The following is a 4,955-nucleotide window of genomic DNA, read 5'->3' on the forward strand; positions in this document are numbered from 1 at the left end:
AAAGAGTTGTTGTGAGGATAACATATAACATGAGCTAATGTGAAAAGAGCTTTGTAGCTTATAAAGTGAGGTCAAGGGTGAGGTGCCGTTTTTCTAATTGTAATTAACAGTCTCATCTCTTTGGTGAGTGTTGTTACCAGATGTGAAGCAAACTCTAAGAGGATGACAATTTCAGTTAGACCTGTAACCTTAATGACTGTACAACCATCACTGTTAACTGCTAAGCAGTTTGCACACAAACGATTTCACATGATTATGACACCATTGCTTGTGTGACATCTGTTCTGGTCATCTGGGAAGCTCTGCACTGTGTCTGGAATATGTATAGCAAAGTGGTGACGGGAACATTCCCTCCTCTTAATTCAATTACCATGGTTGTGTTACATTTTCCAAGCTGTCTGTGTGGCCTCAGAGGCTGGCCCTGGCTTTCCATCCATCTTTAGTCCAGTCACAATTCATGAATGTTTAATAAAACCAGAGGACTGTGGGTCAGAAAAAGTAACTGGCTTTTCTGGTTTTCTTTAACAAGAGGACCCACAGCAAGGAGGGCTCAGATGTGGACACTGGACCACTTGATGCTTATATTTGGATGCCAGGGTATCCTCATTAGTAGTTTGTTAATAACTTAGTTATGATGTCGTTGGTTAATAAAATGATATTATGGAGAAGACTGGGCAGGACTTGTCTGGAATTTGGCCTGCCTGAAAATTCGGGGCAGGTGTTGGAAGTTGGTCACGTGATTCAGGATGACCTGGAGAGAGTCCTGTCTTGCAGGTGTGGACAGGGCATGGTTGCAGAGGTGGTTCAAACAAGTTGTCAGCATCAGAAGATAATTCCACAGGGAATAACGGCAGTAGAACTACACATACATGGCAACAGGGACTCTAGGATTCATAACGTGTGAGGGGGTCTGAGATCTTGCCCTTCCTGCAAGCTCACAAGTTAGACTGCCACAATTTCCTGGAGGCTGGCAGAAGACATAAGAGACCTGGGTCAAAGACAACAAACTTTCTTTTTTTTGAGACAGAGTTTCGCTCCTGTTACCCAGGCTGGAGTGCAATGGTGCGATCTCGGCTCACCGCAACCTCCACCTCCTGGGTTCAGGCAATTCTCCTGCCTCAGCCTCCCGAGTAGCTGGGATTACAGGCACGCGCCACCATGCCCAGCTAATTTTTTTGTATTTTTAGTAGAGACGGGGTTTCACCATGTTGACCAGGATGGTCTCGATCTGTTGACCTCGTGATCCACCCGCCTCGGCCTCCCAAAGTGCTGGGATTACAGGCGTGAGCCACAGCACCCAGCCTCTTCTCTCCTTTCTATCACAGTTCCTCAGAAGAGAAGTCGGCATAAACTGCTTACACTTCCTACACCATAATCCTTGTCAACCCAGTGCAGTAGATTTCGTCCTCATCACTCCATGGAAACTTTCTCTCTAAAGGTTGATGATCCCAAAGACACCAAATGCAATGGCGTTTTCTCAATTCTCCTCTAACTTTTCTAGGGAACGTATTGACTTTGCGCCGCTGCTTGGATTCTTTTCTCCTTCGTCTTCCTAGAACCTGTGTTTTTTGAACCATTTGTTACTTTTCTGACCATATTTTCTCTCTTTGAGTGCTTTAAATGCCTATATAGAAGCATTTTCCAGGGACCCTGCCCAGCCCCTTTTCTATGTCTTCTTTTGTCATCTCATGAATCTTAGATTAACGTAATTTTCAAGCCATTCCCTGCCTCAGCTCTTCTAAGATGAGGTTCTGAAGCTGCATCATCTTCTGCTGGTTCAGGCCTGCACGTTGGTTCTAATACTGACCAAATCTCTTGGGATCTTCATTTTAAGAACAGGTGAAGCCTAGTTTTGATCTGCGCTTAGTCATTCCCAGTGTGTCTAGGATATACTTGCCAAATGCATTCACACTAATTTCTACCAAATCCATCCAATCTTGTGGCCAGAAACCCTGGGAACAGCTCCTTGGGGCCCATTCTAGGAGATCCTAGTTCTAGCAACTTCCCCTTCCCCCTTCCTTCCTCCAGGGATGGAAATTGCTTCTTTTTGTCCCAGCTCCGCCCTCGCCACCCATACCTACTGGTTGCTTTTCTCTTTTTTTTTTTTTTTTTTTGGCATTTTCATGTCAGTGGAATCAATTTCCTGAAGATTCTGACTAGGCTCTGAATAATACATCCTGGCTCATATTACAGCATTTTACTGTGATGAGAGGTCTTCCTGAATCCCAGCCTGGCTTGCTGGTTCTTCAGTCATCAATCTCATTCTAGCTATCCCACACTCTAGAGAAGACGGGCCATTTTCCTACACCTAACTCATTGGCTGATGTCTTGTTTCAACCTATGGCTTCCTATTCTGGAACATTCAACTAAAACTGCTTGCTATCCATTTGACTCTGAGGCTCATCACCTCTCAGAATATCCTATTTCTTAGTCTGCATTCACCAGGTTTTGTTTATGGAATTCAGTATCAGTCCAGACTGGATCCAAGTTCACTATTCTCCTTCAGCACTATGAATGGTCTGTGGGCCATCTGCATTAAAGTACAGTGTCCCATTGTTCAATTCCTCTCTGTTACACACACTTTGCTACTCCCCGTGACCCACCATTAACATACGTCACTATGTGTGTCCCAGGAACAGTCTGCTCAGGGAGATCAAAACTAACTTTAGACCTTCTGTGCTCTTAAAAATGAGGATGCTAACGGATTTGGTTAGGGTGAGAACAACCAAGCAGGTCTGAATCAGCAAGCATTTGCTTCAAAACCCGAGTAGAAAAGAGTGAAGGCAGGACATTTTGAAAAGTTAGCTCAGCATTCCTTAGAGCTAAATTTATAAAAATTAAAATGAAAAAGGGCTCCTTATTTGCTGTGAGCAGAACTTCTCGAGTGGCCTCTTCCCATCTGAACAACTCCAGAGAGAATAACCTCTCCCAGAGTGTGGATACAAGAGGCCTGAGAGTTCATTTTGACCGGTGGACTCTTAAGAGACTGCAGAGAGAGTTGAGTTCCTAAGACAGTCAGGACAGAATGCAAATAATTAATTGAGATGGTAATCACCGGACCCTACAACCCAGTGATTAAGGAGGAGTCCTATAGAACACTGAGATGGATGGAACTGTTCTTAGAGTGAGGGGGTCCTAAAAATCATTTGACTTGTGAAGGGGATGCGGAGAGAAATTCCATAAGAAAGAAAAGCAAGTAGATAGTATGACAAGAAGGAAAATGAGTCCAACAAAAAGGAGCTCGCCCGCACACAGTCATTTAGTTTTCTGTACCACACATTGTGTAAGAAGCTAGGGATCTAGTGGTAAGCTAGAGATACAATATTGAACAAGTGGAAGCCAAGACTGTCGAGTGGAAGACAGATAAATGTATATGAAACCCAATAAAGCGTGGGAGTGGTATAACAGAGGACGGGGCAAGCTGCTCAGAGAGCATCTAGGCAGGGGAACTAAAGTAGACAGCTTTGTCAGGACAGAGACGAGTAAGTTAAAGACCAGAAGAAATTAACCACACGAAATGTGCGGAAGTCATGATCCAGGAAGCAGGAAGTTTATAGGGCACTTGGAAGGAAGAATTCAATAGGGCTGGAGGGTAGCATGTGAAAACGAGGTTGGCAAGCGGGAAGAAATGGAGTTAGAGAAGTAGTTGGGGCCAGATGTCGGAGGGCTCTCCAAGCTGTGTCAAGAGGTTTGGGCCTTCGCCTAAGGCAGTTGTAGCCATTTGACAATTTTGGACGGTAAGTACTCGAGGTACTAATATAACAAAGCCCTTCCCCCAGGTTTCCACCTGGGTATGTTTAAGGCAGAAGCTAGTGAATGGATACCTAGAATATTATTTGACATAGCTAACTTTATGAAGTGGGATTTCTTGGTATCTCAGGTTTCATATTCAAAAAATGATGAGCATTTAGCATAATATATCTGTGTTTATTTTAGGATAAAATAGTTTAGAAGATACACCTTTGATAAAATTGATGCACCTTGAATACAGAGCAAGCAGTTACTAAGGCTCCCAGGCGTCTCAGTATACTTAAAGATACTGCCCAGTCCCGTTGCCTTTTACGCTTGAAGTTGCAGGACTAGGAGTAAGAGATTAAACGAGAGTTGTGTTTTCCTGACTGAACCTAAACAGGGAGGAGAGGTCTTTTCCTCTTAGAAAGAGGCAAACTACACTGGACATCTACAGAAATGCAAAAAGCAAGAGATACAGGAAAGGGAAAAGACAAATAGTTGCAGACTAGAAGCGAGAAAGACAAAATGCCTTCAACACAAGAAGTGGAGAGGACGTCTTAGCCGTCCCTGCAGCCAGCCGCCTTCTGGAGTCAGTGTGACAAGTAAGGGCAGTTAGCCAGTCCATCTAACGCCTTGGAGACACCAAGGAACACGGCACACAGAACTGACCCAGGATGAGACGCTGCTTCTCATCTGAAGCAGCTGGATTGTGTCAATTCCTACCCAGAGAAATTATCTCACATGAACGTTAAGTAACATCAGCATGTGTAAATGTAGCTGCAGAAAACTATTGTGTACATTTATGTATAATTAACCCAGTGTTATTGTTATTGTTATTTTTAAATGAACAGATTTGTGTTGAAAGCCCCGTGCAAAATCATTTCATTTGAACTTAAAAGAGAAGCCCCAGAACCCACGTGACCTCCACACAGTTGTGACCTTCTTAGCCAGGCTGGGCCAGTTGGTGATTTATTCTCCCAAGTTCCCAACTAAGGTACGTCTTAGTTTTGAACGATGTGGATAATCATAAAGCAGTTAATGTTCATGAGGACTTACTGTGTGCCGGCACTGCTCTGAATGCTTTACTTGACTAGTTCATCCAACAACACTCGTCACAACCTTATTTTTACCCCTATCTACAGAGGAAGAAAGAGGCGTAGTGAAGTTAGGTGGCTAACTCAAGCCCCATGGTGAAAGAAGGGGAGTCAGGCTTCTAGTGTAGG

This window comes from Callithrix jacchus, chromosome 5 (assembly GCF_049354715.1).
Source record: "Callithrix jacchus isolate 240 chromosome 5, calJac240_pri, whole genome shotgun sequence".
NCBI lineage: Eukaryota > Metazoa > Chordata > Mammalia > Primates > Cebidae > Callithrix > Callithrix jacchus.